The 8581-nt window shown below is 40.1% G+C and overlaps 1 pseudogene; it reads left to right on the forward strand.

The window, feature by feature from the left end:
• Window positions 1-560: 560 nt before the first annotated feature.
• LOC126061143 (olfactory receptor 151-like) lies at window positions 561-1489 on the forward strand (annotated as a pseudogene).
• The last annotated feature ends 7092 nt before the right edge of the window (window positions 1490-8581 follow it).

The following is an 8581-nucleotide window of genomic DNA, read 5'->3' on the forward strand; positions in this document are numbered from 1 at the left end:
TTTATGCAAAGAAGGTTATTGGAATTTTGGTGGTTATTGTGTTGAATTCATATATGGCATTAGGTAGTATTGACAGCTTGACAATATTAACTCTTCCAATCCATGCCAAGACATGGATGAACCTGGAAAACATTAGGCTGAGTGAAATAAGCCAATCACAAAACAACAAATATTGAATGAGCTCACTAATAAGATATACCTGGAATACGCAAACCTAGAGATCTGAGTTTAGTGGTGGTAACCAGAGGCAGAAGACAGACAGAAAAGTGGAAGCATTATTTAGAACAAAGTTTCTATTTATGGTGATGAAAAATTTGGTAGTGGTTATTAGTGATTGTTATACAACATGATTGATATAATAATTCTCACTGAATTGTACACATGAAAAATGTTGACTTGACCAATGTAGTATTATCTGCATTTTTACAAAAATCTAAGAAAGAAACAGCCCAGGATCTCTAAGCTTGAGACAAATGCTCAGAACTGGCTTCATCAAGGAGAATTACAGCTTTTCATGAGTCTTTTCTTTCCCAGTCCCACAGGCTTCCAACCCCAGGAGAATGACTGCAGAAAATCACTCACCTATGACAGGACTCATTCTAGGAGGATTAATGTATTGGCCAGAGCTCCAGCTCCCTCTGTTCTTCCTCTTTCTAGGGATCTACATGGTCACCATGGTGGGGAATCTGAACATGATCGTGCCACATTTGTCTGAATTCCCAGCTTCACACCCCAATGTACTACTTCCTCAGCAATTTGTCATTTGTACATATGTGCTACTCCTCTGTGATTACTCCTAAAATGCTGGTGAACTTCGTGTCAGGGAAGAACAGCATATCTTATGTGGGGTTCATGTCACAGCTCTACTTTTTCTTTGTTTTTGTTGTTGCCGAGGCTTACAGGTGGACAGTGATAGCCTATGACCACTATGTTGCCATCAGCAGCCCTTTGCTTTATCATCATTATGTCACATCAAATCTGCTCCCTGCTAGTGGCTGTGGTCTACATCATGGGGTTCATTGGCTCAACGATAGAGACTGGCCTCATGTTAAAACTGTCCCATTGTGAGAGCCTCATCAGTCATTACTTCTGTAAAATACCCCCTTTTGTGAAGCTCTCCTGCTCTAGCACCTATGACATTGAGCTCACAGTTTTCTTTTTGGCTGGATTCAACATCATAGTCTCCAGTTCAACAGTCCTTGTCTCCTATGCCTTCATCCTCTCCAGCATCCTCCATATCAGCAGCACAGAGGGCAGGTCTAAAGCCTTTAGCACCTGCAGTTCCCACCTTACAGCAGTAGGAATGTTCTATGGATCTACTACATTTATGTATCTAAAACCTTCCACAGCCAGTTCCTTGGCCCAGAAGAATGTGGCCTCTGTGTTCTACACCACAGTGATCCCCGTTTTGAGCCCCGTAATTTACAGTCTGAGGAACAAGGAGGTGAAGGCTGCCATGCAGAAAGCACTCAGAAGAAAACTGTCTTGATGCAAATGTTATTTATTCTTTCTCAGTTTTAAAATTAAGTTGTTATAAATACCAGAGGAAAGTCCAGTTCTGGATGAGGAACATCCATTCTCCACATGCTTGGTGAATGTCTTCTCTCATTCTTTTCTCTTTCTTCCCATCCTCTTATGTCTTAATATTTGCAACCAGCTATTTTCAAGTTCATGTTTTCTTTTATTTGCAATCTATTCTCTCCTTCCTGAGCTGTTTACTAAACATTTACTAATGTAATTGTAATTTAATATTTACTAATTTAATTGTATTTAACATAAACTTTAAACCTTAAGCATTTATTTGAGTGTCATTCATTATTTATTACCTTCTTTTTTATATATATATATATTTTTTTTTTTTTATAGACAAAATATTATTGCCACCTTGCAGCAATGGAATTGTTCTATGGATCTGCTGCATTCATGTACTTAAAACCACCCATGGTCAGTTCACTGGCCCAGGAGAACGTGGCCTCCGTGTTCTACACCACAGCGATCCCCATGTTGAACCCTCTAATTAACAGTCTAAGGAACAAGGAGTTGAAGGCTACCATGCAGAAAATATGAAGAAGAAAACTGTTTGGTTGCAAAACTCATTATTCTGTCTCAAGGTGAAGACTGAGATGTAAATATAGTGGGAAAGATCTCTAAAGATTTACACACACATTGATAAAGACCAAATATTTCTCAACATGACTGAGTAAATGCATCCACACATCTTTCTCTTCCCTTTTTACTTTCATGTATTTCATGTTTGACTCTGTTTCGGTCTTGCCATTTCAAGTTTATGTTTTCCATCTAGGATCAGCTTTCTCTCTCTTTGGCCCTCTCATAAACATTACCTATCTGGATTATAAGATAAAATAAATCTAAAACTTTCATCAATGGCTTTGAGGTGTTTGATTTAATTTTCTCTATTGAGAGCATATTACCCAAACTAATTCTCATAATTTGTCCTTTGGTGAACACAAGACAAAGAGAGATGAAACTGAAAGTCACCAAGAAGTAACACACAATCTCTTCCTCAACTAGATTTCTCCTTTCTCTTTCTCTCCCATTTAACTTTTACTCTCTACTTATTCCTGCCCAATATCTTCTAAATGGTCCCTTAATTCAATTGCCACCACCACCATCATCAACACAGCATCAAATACTTACAAATCTTAGGAAGTCTTCTAAGTGTTTTAATTAATTCTCTCATTTTCTGAAATGAGAAAACTTTGATTTAAAGAGGTTAAGTAATTTCTCAGGCTTGCTTAGCTGGTAACTTGCAACACTGGGATTCAAACCCACAACTCGTTATCCCCTTTCTCTTGTCTGTTTGTATACCCTAAGCTTTATCCTAATTACAATTTTCCAATTTCAATCTCCTTTTGAAAATAACTTCCCCTATTACACTATCTCTCCATTCCTTCCAGATGCCCAAGGAGATATTAGGCAATGCTGCAGTCTTTGTTACTCCCTAAATAACTGATTGATCTACATCTCCTGCCAACCTGACTCAATAAATCTAATCACCATGTGGCACAGTGTCTTTCCAGTTTTGCCTGGAACAATATCAGAGATTCATGTTAAAGTATCAGTGGCCATGCACAGCAAAAGATATGTAGAAATTCTTTTAATTGTTATTTATTATTGCCTTAGAAAAAATAGTGTATCAGTATTTGTCATTTTTAAGTATCTTTTTTTTTAGGCACTATGGAGCCCTGGTTGTGCAGTGGTTAAGAGCTTGGCTGCCAAACAAAAGGATGGCAGTTCAAGTTTACCAGCTGCTCCTTTGAAAACTATGAGACAGTTCTACTCTGTCCTATAGAGGCGCTAGCTATGAGTTGGAATCAACTTCGCGGCAATAGGTTTGGTTTTTTTGGTTTATACTGCATCAGTCAGACATGAAAAAGTGAAATAATTCTATATTCTCAAGTAGATAGAGATTTAATACTGAAGATTATATTCTCAGTTTTTGTGTTAGTTTTTTAATAATTTGGTAAACAGGGATTAGGGAGGCCTACTGGACTATTAAGTCCAAAGAGACAGCAGAATAGATATGACCTAGAGGTCAGAAAACTCCTACTGCTGCTGGCACTATTGCCACCATGAAAAATGCCTCTCACACACATAAAACTGGTAAATACAAAACAGAAATGTAGACAAGCATTCTAGATACATGGGCCTACATAAACTTGCTTGTCAATAGCACTTCCACCCGAAGGTTGGTTGCTACATCACTCCCAACCCTCAAAGCTCATATGACTGCATTTAATTAGTAAAACAACTTCATACTCAGAACTCTAGCTGCAAAAGGCCTCTGGAATTTTTAACCACTCTGAATAGGAGTGCAAAATGGAGCCATTCCAAAATGTCTACCATATTCACTTTCTCCTGCATGTCCTCTCCTAGAACTGAGAAATCTACGACCAATGAATTTAAAAAAGAATAAACTGGAACCCATTGCTGTCAAGTCAATTCTGAATCACAGCGACTCTATAGGGTAGAGTCGAGCTGCTTCATAGAGTTTCCAACACTGTAAATCTTTACAGAAGAATATCTTTATTACCTAAGGTGAGAAATGCTTCTCTTTTTAATAAAAACTTCAACATTGAGACTCATAAAGCAAAAAAATTGGGTGAATTTGATTACATCAAAGCTAAGAAATCTTATTCAGCTAAGTATCCCCATGGACAAGAGGAATAGATAATGGAATAGAAGAAGATATTTGTTGAGTCTAAAGCTGACAAGTGATTCATAAGCAGAATATACAAGTAAATCCTGAAAATCAACAACAAAAAACTCAACAGAAAAAAAATGGCAACATATAAGAACAGCAATATATATAAGAGAAAATCAAAAATGCTGCCAAACAAATGAAGAGATGTCCAAATGCATTACTAGTCAGAGAAGTATAAATGAGATTTCTCTTTATACCTACCAGATTGGCAAAAACTAGATCTAGTGGACATGCAGGAATGTAAAATCTTCATGTACTTGCAGCCATAATGGATAGTAATATAATATTAGTCGGGGAATTGTAGTATATGTATTCCTAGAATCTAGCACTTCAGGAACAGGATAGGTATCCCAAAGTAATCCCCTTACAGGTCAAAAAGGGGCATGTACAAATATGTTCACTGTAGCATTATGTGTATGCTAAAGTTGTTCATCATCTATCTGGAGAGTAGACAGATAAAATATGGAGGCACATCATGAAGACCGTGAAGCAATGAGGTAGCTGTTGACATAGCAACATGGATAGACCTTAGAGATACACACATACATCCATTGCCGTCGAGTCGATTCCGACTCATAGCGACCCTATAGGACAGAGTAGAACTACCCCATAGAGTTTCAACTCACTGGAGAAGATATTGTGCTTGATAAAGTAGAAAGTCATTGAAAAACAGGAAAACTCTCAACAAGATGGATTGACACAATGGCTACAATGGGCTCAAGCATAACAACAATCGTGAGGACAGCACAGGACCAGGCAGTATTTCCTTCTGTTGTGCATAGGGCTGCAATGAGTCAGAACCAACTTGACAGCACCTAACAACAAAAAAATCAACAAGAAAAAGACAATCCAATCAAAAAATGAGCAAATGACCTGAATAGATATTTCTTCAGCAAGTACCTGAGAAGATGTTCAACATCATTAGCTATTACCAAAACCAAACCAAACCCATTGCCATTGAGTGGACTCTCACTCACAGCAACTCTATAGGACAGAGTAGAATTGCCCCGTAGGGTTTTCAAGGAGTGGCTAGTGATTGGAACTGCTAACCTTTCAGTTAGCCAACAAAGGCATAACCACTGCACCACAAATGGACTACATAGCAGTAGGTTTCATTTGGACATAAGCTGTTAAAAAAAAATGCAAATCAAAACCGTAATGAGATACCACTTCATTCGCACAAGGGTGGCTAAGACAAAAAAAAAAAAAAAAACAGAAAGTGACTAAAGTTAGCAATCATGTGGAGAAATCAGAACCCTCATCCATTACTAGTGACAATGGCACCACTACGATTGGTGTCACCCAGTACAGTAACTGATGGTGTCACCAGCCTGGTGCATAGGGTAGCCAGTGAAGCCCTCTAACCCCAACATCTTGAGTATAGCAGCCCTGCCCTGCCCTACCCTGGCTCCTCAAAGGGCACAAGGTCACACAACCACACTCCTCCTGGCCCACATCCTGTGTCTCTCCACAGCTCCTCCCCTTTCCCATTGGCCAAGGTGAACACTAGTCTCTCTTGACTGGAAGTGAAGGGAGTTGTGATGATTAACTGCACTGGGTTACCGATGACACCACACTAGCAAGCCAGTGCCTTGGCAGCCTCTCCCCTGGGGCACCCGCAAGCCCACTGCCACCACTGACCCTGGGGTCATTTTGGTGTCAGTTTCCTGACAATGTCAGGGGGTGAGATCTGAACCCCTCACACCCTCCTAGTGATGTCACTGGCTGGTGGGAATGAAAAATAATACAGCCACTGTGAAAAATGGTAGGTGTTCTTCAAAAAGTTAAACACGATGATATCTATCATATGACACAGCAATTCCACTCTTAGGTATATACCAAAGAGACTTGAAAGCAGCGGTACAAATAGAAGCTGTACACCAGTGCTCATTGCAGCACTATGCATAATAGCCAAAAAGTGGATACAACCCAAATGTTCATTAACAGGTAAACAAACTGTGGAATGTACACACAATGGAATACTATGCAGCCATAAAGAGAAATGAAGTTCTGATGCGTGCCACAACTTGAACCCTGAAAACATTATTCTGAATGAAATAAGTCAAACAGAAAAATACAAATATTGTGTGATCTCACTAATGTGAAATGCCTAGAATAGGCAAATGTATAGAGATCAGAGTTTAATAGTAGTTGCCAGGAGAGAGAGAGAAAAGGGGCAATCGTTGTTTGGGTAGCATTGAGTTTTTGTTTAGGAGATGAAAAGTCAGAACAGATAATTGGTGATGGTTACACAACATGGTTGATGTAATTGGTCTCACTGAATTGTACACATGAGAAATGTTGAAATGGCTAATGTTTTATCTATGTCTTTAAAACAATAAATAAAGAGAATCTTTTCTCAGTCTGGATTTGGAGAGGCAGAACAGTCCAACTGTGATCCTGGGTAATGAGGTTAAAGGATACCTCTGCTGAAGGAACTAAGGCAAAGTAACCCCTGTGGAACACCACAAGCTGGCAATGATTAAACAACACCCCATGAGCCATGATCTCTAGAAACACACCACATTTTTTTCCATTTTGTCAGGGAACTCCTGACCTTGTCTCAAGATGCATCACAGTGCTGCAAGTATATGGTCATTTGTCCAATCATGAGGAAAACAGAAAGTATCATAGGTCTGCATTCTTGCAGGCACAGAACACGAAGAAGACTCAAGGGGAACGGACAGGGGAAACTCCAAAGAAGATTCTGGAAAAATTGGTCCAATTATCTCTCCCCAATCAGTGAGCCAACTTCCACTTCTAAATATTTTTTATGCAGTGTTACAGAAGAAATTTATCATTTTTTTATTAAAAAATCCCTGTAGTTATAACAATTAAAAAAAATTTTTTTTCGAACACAGAACTTTTATTGTATTTTATTATTGTACTTTAGATGAAGGTTTAGAGAGCGAATTAGTTTCTCATTAAACAATTAATACACATATTGTTTCATGACATTGGTTGCAAACCTGACAATGTGTTAACACTGTCCCCTTCTCAACCTCGGGTTCCCCTTTACCAACTTTCCTGTCTCCTCCTTGCCTCTGAACTGATGTGCCCATTTAGTCTCTCTTCTTTTTTTTTTTGATGGGCCTGTCTAAGCTTTGGCGGAAGCATGAACCTGAGGAGTGACTTCAGTACTAAGTTAAAAGTGTGTCTGGGGGCCATACTCTCAGGGTTTCTCCAGTCTCTCTCAGACCATAAGTCTCGTCTTTTTTGTGAGTTAGAAATTTGTTCTACATTTTTCTCCAGCTCCCTTCAGGACCCTCTACTGTGACCCCTGTCAGAGCAGTTGGTGGTGGTAGGGAGGTATCACCTGGGTGTGCTAGACTCAGTCTGGTGGAGTCTGTGTTAGTCATGGCAAATAAGTCCTTTGGACTACTCTTCCCTTGTGTCTTTGGTTTTCTTCATTCTCCCTTGCTCCAGATGGATTGGTACCAAGGGAATATAGTAGATAGCTGCTCACAGTTTTTAAGAACCAGACACTGGGCAAGGCCAAGATGGCAGAGTAGTCAGTCATTTCCAGAGATGCCTCTTACAACAAAGACTGGAAAAAACAAGTGAAACATTTGTATATATGACAAGATAGGGGCCCTGAATATCAAAGTTAGGAAATTGGACTGAGTGGCTAGGGAGGGAGAAACAGTTCAGCAGTGGCAAAGAGTTTCTGGACCTGACTCAGAGGGACCAGTGCCCCTCAGGCATGATCCCCTTGAGGGACCATGGTGGGGCTGGCAGTAGCATTCGGGACAGAATTTTCTCAGGGAGAGACAGTGAGACACATAGTCTATTCACATCTCCCGAACCAGAGAAGAATGGCGTACTTGGCAAAAGCTAAGTACTTGTGATAATTTTTCCATTCCCACAGCCTCCAAGCTGGCTTCAGTGGATGTTGATTCCCCTGGGGCTCAGATAGGTCCTGCTGTACATCCTGAGCCATTCTCCCAGCTGTGGAGAAGGAATAAATTAACACTTGGGAGAAAAGATAATCTGCCAGCTCCACTAAGCTGGGGAACTAAAGACAGAAGTAGCTCCTGTCCAGGCACAAATGATCTGCAGACTTTGAATACATTTCAGCCCTGCATGGACCTGTGTAGGCCCATTTCAGGAGATTAGGCCCTTGTTACTGCAATGCTGTATGGGCTTGAGATCTGACATTAACTGTTTCAGCTGTGCAGTGGAGAGGTGGGTTTTTGATGTTTGACACCATTTTGCCTATTAAACAGGGTCCTCACCTACCCACTTCAGGGACCTGAGGACTGGTGGCTCCACCAACATCACCTATCCACCTGCAACAGGGCTCCAGGGAGAAGTGGTACCACCAGTCCTTACAACCAAAAGCATTGGGTGCCCATG

The sequence above is a fragment of the Elephas maximus genome, chromosome 17 (assembly GCF_024166365.1).
Source record: "Elephas maximus indicus isolate mEleMax1 chromosome 17, mEleMax1 primary haplotype, whole genome shotgun sequence".
Classification (NCBI taxonomy): Eukaryota; Metazoa; Chordata; class Mammalia; order Proboscidea; family Elephantidae; genus Elephas; species Elephas maximus.